Consider the following 12557-nt stretch of genomic DNA (forward strand, 5'->3'; position numbering starts at 1 on the left):
GTGTGGTCTACTATAATTTTCACATCCTACTTGTATGGCATGTATGGATTGGCCCATCTTTTTGATTCTGCGATCCATATTATCTAGCTTCGCCATTACTGTTGCCAAATTCTCGTTTCCTCCCTCTCCCCTACCTTTCCTATTGTAATGTCTTCACGAGGATTGTGGTATTCTCGAGAATGTTTTGCAAACTCTTCAATTAACTCATTGATTGTAGACAGATCTTTCTTTATCGTTGGTCCTTGAGAATCAAGGAATTGCCTCGTGGTCACGTTTATCCCATCATGGAAAATAGACACTTTTTGTTGAATGTTAAGATCATGTTGAGGACACTTCCTTAGTAATCCCTTGTATCTATCCCAAGCTTCGTATAAGGACTCACCATCATTTTTTTGGAAATTAGAAATCCTCTTCTCGAGTTTGGCTATCTTTGAACGAGGGCTAAATTACTCAATGAATGTTTCAAGGAGATTTGTCCAAGTTCTTATTGTTCCAGGTACAAGTGACTTAAACCAAAGTTTCGCATCTCCAGTAAATGTCATGTAACACTTGCAGATCAAGGCTAGCTAACTAAAGTATAATAAGCGTTAAAAATGACTTATTGATAGAAAATTATTTAGGATAAATAATACTAGCAAAAGTTATAGTATATGTGATAAGGATTCCGTACATATAAAGAACACTAAAATTTGACTTTGTATAAAGAAGTTATGCTTCTTTGAAGTTTCGTGATTAAGCCGACACGGCTTTGCGTATCGTAAAAGGTGGATTTTTGATAGATTACTTATTAGCCTAAGTGATCTAAACTAAATTCATAGTAGTCGTAAAACTGAGAGCGTGCATATAAAGAACGTCTAAATCTGACTTCGTGAGAGGAAGTTATGTTTTTCTAATATTTCAGCGTAGCAGTATACGTCTGAAAACCGAAATTAAAATCGGTCAATTGTTAGGAAAAACAATCTAAACGAGATTTTAAGATCTCATCAACATCTATTCGTCGATATAAGGACAGTCGAGAACGGATATCATATGAGAGAGTTATGAATATTTAACGGACTTTAACAGTCTAAGCCAGTTAAAAATATAACTTGAAAGCTAAAGTCAAATTTATCTGGCGGTGTCTAAATAAAAGTTGTAGATCTCGTCGATAGCTATGTGTGGATATAAATCCCATTGAAAACAGAGCTGATATGAAAATATATGAACTTTCTAAGAAATAAAAAATTTATGTGCACATCCGCACGCACCGACAACATGCGCGACACGCACTGACACTCCACCCAGATCGTGACACGTGGCACCATAGAAAACTGACACGTCACCACCTCCAACCAAATACACAACGTGTATTATAGATGCGAGGCATGCAAATAATTTTTTTCCTATAAATACCCTTTGTATATGCTCATCAAATATCACCCCTACAACCTCTATATCTCGATTCTCCCTCCTGTAGCCCATATTCCCTTAGTTTTATGGTAGTCAGCGAAGACCTGCGACCCCCCGATGTACTCGACTAGTAATAGCTATCTCCCGGGTCAGAGTTCTGCCATCATTATTCCCGTTTTTCATTAGATTACTTTTTAAGTCAAGCTACACTTATTTATTTTAAGTATAACTTTTAATTATAGTCATAGTCTTTATTATGAACCTATAATTAAGATATACCAATGATTCCAAGTCATTATACTGATTGATCTACTTACGGGAGTGATGTCTATTCTGGATTTAGTGAGGTGTTTAAAGTGGGCTTTTCAAATAGTATACTTTGTATACCAAATGGACCCTACCTCCGATATGATCCTACCTAGTTGTTCCTTTCTTGATAGATCTTGATGTAGACATCAGAATTAATGTGGAATCTAGACTATTATTTAAATAGTCGCCATGGTTATGAAACTAGGCTAAGACTTAGTGTTACACATTTAAGTCTTTGAATGTGTGAAGGCAAAGTGTTGCCCTAACTTTAAGTCACCTACTTCTGTCAGGTGAGTGTATAGTTACTTTCAACTTATGCAGAGATGCAAGTTTTCTAAATGCTTAAATGTTATATGTGTTGTCTTGCTGTGTTTAAAATATATGTGCACCATAATATAGTTATTACTAATCAAACTATATACTTGATAATATGATTAGGTAGTAAAGGGCTGTGCAAAATAATAATTCGTGACATTCCATGCCTAACCAAAGTACTATTGTACTATCGTGCCTGTCGTGTTTGTCTGAAGTACTATTATACTGTTATGCCTGCCGTGTTTATCTAAAGTAGTATTTGTACCGTCTCGCTTTGTCCAATGTATTATCATACCACTGTGCCAAATCATTTACGGAAATTATAAAGGATTTCTATCAACGATCCTTTAGAAAAGATCTCTCAGGATCATCATTCTAGGATTAGGAAGTGAGAAAAACAGGAATGGGGTAAATGATGTTGAAGATTATATAATTAAAGATTATAATATTGTGGGTTGAAACCCTATGTGCCCACCAAGATTCCCAACCTGGCCCACTCAGTTTCTTTGTATCACAGGTAGCGATACGAAGGTACTAATATATAATATAATTATATGCTGAGAGATTTACAGAGTTTGTAGGCTGCTAAAATATTGATGTAAGGCATGTTCATGCTTATGTTCTTGTAATTGGTTATGACATCCCACGATTTTAAAATATAAAATCATCTGAAATGCCTTGATTTTTATATTATATCATGTTAAGGATATTTTGGGACCAATTTCACAATAACAAGTGTTTTAAATAAGCATAAACTAAAAGTTCTAAAAAGGTCGTGAAAACGGGGATGTCACATGTCATTGGAAGCATCCTTAGTAAAATTGCATCTCTTAAAACATTTGGAACATTGAAGTAATTTGCGATGTCCAATACTTTGTGAATGTGTTTGAAGGCATCTACATAATCTTTCCTAGAAAATGGTATGTCTTTAATCATCGAAAGGATATGGCCCTTGAGTTCAAAACTTGTTGCAGCAGGAATTATGGGTGGAACAAGACCAAGATCTTTATCGTTTGACACACTCCTATTTTATTCCTCCATAGTCATTGTTGTGATGTCCTCCATCTCTTCGACCTCGCTTTTGACTTCGTCTTCTGATTCACTTTCTGTTCTTGGCTCGTATCTGGTTCCTTTTTGCTTGGAGTTTTCTCAAAGCTTACGAACTTATCCTTTTGAAAACTGCTACTCGATTCATCAACCTTTTTATCTTTCTTTTTATGGAATGTGGTCTATGGATCTTCAAGTGGTGGTATTTTTTGAACCGACAAATACAAATATTAATTTACTTCTAAATTAACACCTAATTCCACCTAGGTCCACCACGAGACTTGAACCCTCGACCTCAAAGAGGGAGGGAACCATCTGATACCACTAAGCTAAAAGCCATTTGGTCAAAAATCACTAAAACAAAACAAAACAAAGAGAGGGGCTGTTACGTAATGACAACTATAACCACATAAAACTGATTTCAACAGAAAATTAACTTTTTGCGGTTTTTATCCCACAAAAAAGATCTATTAACCTAAAGCAAGTAAATTAAAAACTGAAATAAGTCGTTCCCCGGCAACGACACCAAAAACTTTATGTGCCCAGATATACATACCATATTTAAATTTATAATCGAACCTAACTACAGATGCACTTATAGACAGTGTACCTAGTCAATTTATAATATAATAAAGTAAGTCGGGTATCGAACTCAGGGAACGGTATTTAGCTAATAAAATAATTACTAAAATTTAATCTAAAACAATAACTAAAATGGGGGGTTTTATCTGCTTTTGAAAGTTTAGATTAACTTAACTATTTAATCAACTCAAAACTAAGCAGGCAACTAACTAAAGGCAATTGTAATCAAGAGAATAAAGACACTTCTGTTTAGCTTTGAATCCCCCTTTTTCCTATGGTTAATTTCAAGATATGGATTAATTCAGTTGGTTACCAATATAAAAGTTATTAGAAGTCTTGATCCGATCTCCTAACATTTTCACCAATTCATGAACACATATGCAATGATCATACATAAGTGGACACTAAATTGATTATTTAAGATTTTTGAGCTATGCAAGATATATCTAATATTAATTATCTATGATCAAGACAAATAACCAAAGACAATTATGATCAAACTGTGTTCTCTAGCACAGTTAAATTTGTTATCTTTATTACCTAATCTAGGGTTTGGTCAATCACTAGCTCTAGCAATTTAAGGATCATAAACAACTAGGTAGACAAGTTCATGCAATTAAAATGGTCATACAACTACACATAACTTGAATCCAAGCAACAAAGATTAAAACTAATTAATTTTAGGTATTGATTAATCAAACACAAGCTATAAATCCATGAAAACGAAGAAACTAACACATAATATTAGGGCTCATCTACACTACATGAAAACCTAATGATTTAGCTCATAATTGCAGAAAATAAACACATAAACACGTAACATATTAAATTAGACATGATCAATCTAATGCAAACTGAATGTATGATGTGAATTCTTACAATAATCTTCTAAGCTCTTGACCTTCAATCTTCTTCTCCTTCCAAGGGTTAATTGTCACATTAAATTGTAGCTTTCTGTCCCAGAAATCATTTCTCAAACTTAGCATCCCCTTCAAGTCGATCTAATAATTGATATATATAGTTTCCATAAAAACGGTCCTCACGTCGTGACCAATATGGTTTCGCGATGTGAACTTAGTACATACTCATATTCGACAAGGAAACTTGCTTCTTGGCATATAGGAATCTTTTGCGGCACGTGTCACGATGTAAATGACAATGTCTCACGTCGTGAGCTTCTTTTTCACGCATAGTATCGAGATCCTTCTTGATGCCACACTGTGGTAATCTTAAGGCCACGTTGCGAGAGTTATTTTTGCATGATTTTTTTCCTTTCAGCTCCAAGTTCCAGCTCCAGTCCTCAATGTATCCAACTTTTGTCGTTTTCAGTCATTTTTATTCGAGAGTGTCATTTTTGGCTGCAAAATATAATTTAACTTAATAAGTACAAAATATCTATGCAATTTACCAAATTATATATTTTAATGTATTAAAATGATGCCTAAAAATGTATATAAATATGGCAATATCAACTAAGTCTAGCTGTGTCTTGCAAATATGGCAATACTTGTGGCCGACACCCTACCATCACCCCCCCCCCCCCCGACTTCCACATCATGTTTTTGGTCACGCCAGATTGTTTTTCGGTCATCACAACACAACAGAAGAACTGATTAGCCTACAAACATGCGAAATCCATTTCTAATTTTCACCTCTATTTTGGTTGTTTGGAAATCAATTTCGGAAATTAAACCAATCTAACACACCGTAGTCTTTGCGTGCTGTTTCACACACTCAATTGAATTTTTGTAGCTTTCAATTCAAAGTTGCATAAACTCGATTGAATCTAACTCCATAACCATAATTGGAACGACTGAACCATACTACCAGACATAGACAAATGAACAAGACACACTTTCACGATTGAGAGAACAAAATCGATAAGGAATAGATATTGAACTAGACACAGTTTCATGATTGAATATTATTATTCATCCTTACCCAAAAACAAGAAACATACCAGTGTTTCTTGTACGATGTATTTCTTTGAACATCGATTGAGACAAGGCTACAAGTATATGTGGGAAGAAGCTCAATTTCTACATCGATATCCAGATCATGATCGAATTTGTTTTTTTGGGCTTCGAATCTTGGGTATAGGCACAAGTAACACCCAGTTTTGAAAGTGTTCGGTTATGACCTCAGAGGACAAGGGTATGAGCGTAACCTGACAATTCGGTCTTTTACGGGTATCGGGTTTAATTCGGAAGGTTTTAAGGCTCGGGTGTGTATCTAGGAGTGTAGGGCTTCTCGCCACCTTTTCGGGAATATAAAGTTCGTCGGAAATAAACTTATAACGAAGAAGTTATAGTACTTTGGAGGTTTTGGCAGAAATAGCCCCTAATGGAGAAGTTTGGCAGATAAGTCCCATGCATGCAAGGAATGCATGCGCGTGTTTGGGCTTTGTACACCCAGTGTATGTTGGGGTACGCCCAGTGTAGAAGGGATAAGTGGACACGGGTGTGGGAGGCGTACGCCCAGCATACAAGAAGTACGTCCAGCATACGTTCAGAGTCCCCAAACCCTAATTTTTAGGGTTGAGCCCTATATAAAGAACATTATGTCTCAATGGTTAGCCTCCCTTTCACCTTAAAGAAGCTACTACTAAACCGTAATCCATATTTGAGTGATCTTGGAGATTAGAAGGCCATAAGAAGAGTATTTGGTGTTTTGAATCCATTTTCCAAGGAAGCAAAGGTCAAAGCAAGGTGGTGGTGCAAAGGAGAAGTTGTAGATCTGGGATTGTTGCTTCATTTCAGATCGTTTCAAGGTATAAAGTCTTGAACTTGACCTATAAGTGCTTAGATCTAGGATGTTGAGTGTTTGGAACTTTTAGTCCATAGAATGGAGCTTTTTGGTTCCAAATCCGTTTCTAGGCTTAGGGTTGCCATCCTTGGTGCTACATGAGTCCTAAGGCCAAAAGTTGCCATCTTGAAGGTCTTAATGGGTTAATGCAAGAGCTATGGACATTTTCATGGAAGTAGATTGCTATACTTTGAGTTTGGGTTCATGTGGGTCATATAAAGTCACCAAGTAAGTGACTTTATGGATTAAGACGTTGAAGAGGACTTGGATCTGTGATTATAGCCTTTGGAATAGAGTATTAAGTGCTTAATGGTGCAGGTTGCTTATCAGAGCAGTATGTTGGGTGTACATGCATGTACGCGCAACGTACAAGACATACAACCTGTAAGCTTAGTGTACAGAGGAGTACGCCCCGCGTACGTAACAGATTTGGGCTTTGCATTGTTTGGGCCTCGGTTTGGGCCTCGGTTTGGGCCATTCATTGGACTTTGTTTTCTTAGGACTTAGTGGTCCATCAAAAGTCGGTTATTGGGCTAAGGACATGTTTGGGCTTAAGGGAAGGCCCATTTCGGGTGTTGGGCCCATGAGATTCAGCAGTCAGCTTTGCGAGGTAAGTTTCCTTCAGTAGGAACGTGTCTACGGCACCAAGGCCGTCCCGTATATGTGATTTGTTTAGTAGCCGAGTGTGGGCGAGGTCCGTATCTCATAGTTAGTTGAGTATGGGCAAGGCCCGTATCTCATAGACAGCAGATATGGTATGGATTGATATGGTTAGTTATACTTGTCGCTTGTTTGATACTTGTATGTGTTTATGATTAGCTGAGTGTGGGCGAGGCCCGTATCTCATAGTAGTTGAGTCTGGATGAGGCCTGTATCTCACAGTAGCTGAGTGTGGGCGAGACCCGTATCTTAGAGTTAGTCGGGTGTAGGCGGGGCCTGTATCTCAAAGTTAGTGGAGTGTGGGCGAGGCCCGTATCCCCGAGTAGCGGAGTGTAGGCGAGGCCCGTATCACCTTGAGTGTGGGCGAGGCCCGTATCTCGTAGTTGCATGTTATGCGTATGGTATGTGGTAGTTTGGGGAGAGTCACTAAGCTTCGTGCTTACAGTTTTCAGTTTTGCTTTCAGGTACTTCCGGTAGCAAGGGGAAGAGCTCGGGATGACTGCAGTGCACACACCGTTTGTTTAGCCTGGGATGTTTTTACTCTGATATGTTTAACAGATATTTATGATATTTTGAGATACATGACTATGGTTTTATGTGATGGATTGCTAGCTATGGTTTTATTAATGATTTTAAAATGAAAATTTTGGACTGTATTTTTGGGATGTTTCAAGTTGGTACCAGAGCCTTGGTTTGAGGGATTCGGGCACACTCTCAGGTGTGTATGAATTCAAACTGAGGACTTGGTATAAAGATTTTCAAAAGAAAATCATTTTTTTATATAAAAAAGATTTTTGAAAGGAGAAAAGGGGGTGGTGCATATAATCAGTCGAGCTCAAGTAAGTACTCCCAAATTACCCATACAAGTTTGTTATGATTATGAGATCTGCATGCTAGATTAGGTCTAAGGATCTAGGAAGGATGCCTTACATGCCTGTTATATGTGTGTGAGAACTACATGCTAGAGTAGGGCTAAGGATCTAGGAAGGATGCCTTGTATGCCTATTGTATGTGCTTATAGAACTGCATGCTAGTACTGACTAGTCAGTAATATGATAGCCTGATTGGAATACGTTTGGTTTTGTTTACTCAATGCTCGAATGTTGCTTGCCTTGTGCTTTTAGGAGTCCTAGTTATCTTTAACTAACTAGTAAATGAATATGTTAAGTTACATATTATGAAGACTAAATAATTTCAGAAAGTTAGGTTTAGCCTTATTTCACAGCTCTCGTTTGAGTCTAACCTTTGTAGGGTAGGACCTCTCATTCGAAGAATTATCTGGTCTTAGTAATATATAGTAGTATTCGCGACTTAGTTAGGGGGAGATAGCAGGGACTTCTTATCAGCTGATGGCGGAGAGTGGGTCGAAGATTACCCAAGGGCAAGCCTATGATGAGATTAGCGCGTGAAGCAATAGTACTAGAAGGGACTTGGGGGAGTCAAGGCAATTCTTGAGAAAAGACTAGATAGATGTGGAAGGTAGTATGGGCCCGTACTACTGAAGGCAGAGGATCCATACTCGATTCAAGAAGTGCTGAGACAAAACCAGGAAACTTGTAGCGCATGTGTGATCCCTCGATAGTGATGAGTATTCAGATGGTGGTTACGGTCTGTTTCGAGCATGGTGATGCTACGCGATAGGCCAACTGGTAGTTCTTGTGCCGGTAAGGGATCTGGCTTGGGCTCGGGATTCGGGCAGCTTGATGATCAGATGAAGGAGTTTATTTCAGCTGAGATTATGTGCAATATCATTCACTAGACTCCTATGATCTTCGATACCGTCAAGGAGGGCATTTTGGAGATCCTTGATGAAAGGATGAGCGCATTTCGCTATGAGGTGATGACTATGAGGGGACTATGTCCGACTTGCTTCCCGCCTCCAGAAGGATAGGGCACGCGGTTGGTGGGGAGAGGTTGGTAGTGAGTTGGGTGATGATGCAGATGATGTTATGTCATGGGATGACTTTTCGACCAGATTTCGGGCTAAGTTGCCCCGGTGATTGAGGCATAGCAGTTGGCACAAGAGTTTTTAGATCTCCGCCAGACTACTGAGAATGTGGCAGAGATCACTGCCAAGTTTCAGGAGAGGGCGTATTTGGTACCACAGTATTCAGCAGATGAGGAAATGAAGAATGTGAGGTATCATGATATACTGTGGAATGATACCAGGGAGTTCGTGAGTATCTCGGGGTGCGAGACCCTGAATGATATGATTTCTAGAGACCGAGAGTAGGAGATGGATTTGGAGCACATTAAGAAGAGGGGACCAGATCAGGTGCATATATTGGAGGGTCCCGGGAAGAGACCCAATATTTCGAATCAACTTTTGAGAGGCTAGCAGGGCCGGATTCAGTGCAACATTTGTGGGAAATGTCACGATGGAGTTTTTTCGTTCCAAGGGTTTGGGTAAGTGTATTTTTGGGTTTGTTTCCCTACTTGTGTTTGGGATATATCTCCAAGTGATGTCATATGCCATTTTCATGCCGTGAATTATTAGTGGTTAGCGAAAGGTCATTTCCCTATTTGCAGATTGGGAGTGTTCAGTATTATCTTGGTTTATGGTTGAGATCGGTGCAGGGGTATTATGTGGAAGGTCTGCGGTCAGGGTTCCACAGGATGGTTATTCAACACCGCCAGGATTCGGTGGTTTTAGTAACCGTTATTGATTGGTTGTTGGAAGTGCCAAGGGAAGTGGCTCGTTGCTGAGGTATGTGTTGGAGCATCTGACTTTTGGTCATCAAGATTTGAGTGTGGTATCATTTCAAGCATCAAGGGCTATTAGTTTCGCTGGAACTCGGGGAGTGCTCTGTTAGTATCCAGGAGTTGTAATGATCTAGCATTGAGTAGTTTTGGAACACTAGCAGTGGTAAGCGTTGGTTGCCATCAGATTGATCATTGGATGGTAAGAAGGATTGGGAATCTGTAGATGTCGAATATAGTTGTGAGGTGGCGAATGTCATTATTAGTTTTGTTAGTTTGTAACTTTATTACAAGGGCATGTTATGTTTCGAATCTTAAGGTGTCTAGTCCCTTGTATTTTTTGTTCGCTTTCATGTTCCCTATATATAGGGTGGTGTACTAGAGTTAGATAAGAACTTTTGCTAAGAACCTTAATGTAATTGTCTAAAACACTCTGTACTCATTAAAAGCTTATTGAGCCAAATATATATTATTTAGATCTCGTGTTCATCATTCATACTTTACTCTGATTTCGTTAAACATTCTCGATTTCATTGCAACTACATTTGGTATCAGAGTAGGATTCATACCGATTTGATCTATTTTCCGAATTTTGCAAAAGTTTTGAGTCTCTTTCTAGATTTCAGTTTTCTACTCTTTTGCATCAGAAAATCATCTTAGATCTTCTGTTGTGAGGCAATTTTGCGATCTAGTTGCTAAATCGAGTGTTCGATTGGTGAATTCTGAGTGTTTTAGCTGTTTAATCTCATTCAAATTTGAGCTTTTCTCAAAAAAAAATATGTACAACAATGGGAAACTTCAACATGAACACGATGACGTCTTACTCTCATCTCCTTGGTTCATCAGCGAAGATTCCGATGCTGATTCCTGAGTATTATGATCAGTGGGCTGATCGTATGGAGGATTACTTGAAAGGAATTGATGAAGAATTATGGAAGTGTATTCTCGGTGATGTTCGTCCACCTCCTGCTGTTCAGAGTATTGGAACTTCTTCCAACAATCAAAATGTCAATGAACTAACTGAAAGATTGTTGATGAATGTGAAGAGGTGTATGAGAGAACTCAGAGGTTCTCTACCTCCTGTTGTTTACAATTACGTTCGTAGCTCTAAAACTCTAAAAGAGATCTGGAATACTCTGAAGGAAAAGTATCAAGGAAGTGAAAAGACAAAAATAAATTTAGTGAAAAATTGTCTTGTTCAATTAAGAGAATTTAAATAGAAAGAAGGTGAATCTATCGAATTGTACTATGATCGTCTGAATGAGCTAATCTACAAGTGTAATCGATATGGCATCACCAGGTCAACAATGAAGTTTACTCTCACATTCATTATGGTGCTTCGCAAAGAGTGGAAAAATGTTAGTCTGATGGTGAAGACTCAACAGAGTTTCGATTATTTTTCATTGAATGATCTGTACAATCTGTTGAAAACTCAAGAAACCGAAGTAAATGAAACACCTGAAGAAGCAAAGATTAGTCTGGGTGGTCCGCTTGCTTTGGTTTTGAAAGTTACTAGAAGGGAAGCCGAGAAAGAGGCTACAGAGAAGGAAGGTTCGGATGATGAAGGTCTGATTCTAAACTATGATGATGAGGTTGTTGCATTTTACTCTAACAATCGAGTAAATAAATTTTTCAAGAAGCCATCCAATGCAAGGTCGAAAACAAGTGATGTGAGGGCAAGTTTTGTTGGGAAATTTGAGAGTGATGAGAAGAAGGTTGAGAAAAAGGAAGTTCATGATGAGGAAGAGAAGAAAGAGAAAAAGCTAAAAGGCGATGTTGGATTCGACTGCCATTATTGCAATGGGGAGAATCATATGGCAAATGACTGTATGCTTCGGAAGCGTGATGAGAAGAAGAACAAGGTTAAAAATGATGCATATTATGTTGACAAGTTGGAAGAGGTTCGTGCAAAAGCAAAGGGATTGTCACTGGTGGCCAAAGGTGTGGATGAAGAAGATGGTACATACCAGATTTGGTCATCTGGTTCTGACGATGAAGAGATGTGAAACCCTACACACGGGGCTATGTTTGTTGTGCATGAGGAAGAAGAGGATGAGAAGATAACTGGGAAGTGCTTTGTTTCAACATCTTCGCATAAATCACCAATGACTTCTCAGGTACGTTCTCTTTTACAATCTTTTAATATTCTAAGAAGTCGAACACACAATTCTTAGAAACTCAGAGGATGTTGGATTCGAAGAAAATGAAAATAGAATACTTAAATATGCAAATAACAAATTTGATGTGTGATAGGGATAGTCTTAGTGCAGATGTTAATCTTTTGTTAAAACAACGAATTTACTGTAACTCTGCTAAAAGATTATATAGCAAATTTAAAGCATCGCATCATTCTTCGGATATTAGCAAAGAACAACATAGGAAACTTTTGCCCTTTTTAACATTCGAAAGGGAGAAAATTGACTCTATTTCCTATGATTGTGAACAAACAATTGTTGAATTTGATAAGGTTCCAGATAATAGATATGCATATGGAATAATGAAAATTGATGAATGTCTGGATGCTAACGAATTAGTTGACATTGTAAATGAAACCTTGACAAAAGACGAACAAATTAAGATTTTGAAAAGAAATGAGAATTCAAAAACTGACCCTTAAACTAATTTTGCTGATATCGAAGACGATTCTGATGATATTAGTGAAATTGAATAGGAGGAAGTTATTGATTGTTCTCAGTTGTCTGTCATTAACGTCACTTCAATGGCTAAAGGCAAAGAAAAATGTATTGATT

General features: G+C 38.0%; 1 non-coding gene across 1 annotated transcript; it reads left to right on the forward strand.

Moving 5' to 3' along the window:
- Nucleotides 1–315: 315 nt before the first annotated feature.
- Nucleotides 316–422, forward strand: LOC145161924 (small nucleolar RNA R71). The gene has a single exon (XR_013738781.1). It is a non-coding gene; the product is annotated as a small nucleolar RNA R71 (small nucleolar RNA).
- The last annotated feature ends 12135 nt before the right edge of the window (nt 423–12557 follow it).

This window comes from Lactuca virosa, chromosome 2 (assembly GCF_052849685.1).
Source record: "Lactuca virosa cultivar CGN04683 chromosome 2, Lactuca_virosa_CGN04683_v6, whole genome shotgun sequence".
Taxonomy (NCBI): domain Eukaryota; kingdom Viridiplantae; phylum Streptophyta; class Magnoliopsida; order Asterales; family Asteraceae; genus Lactuca; species Lactuca virosa.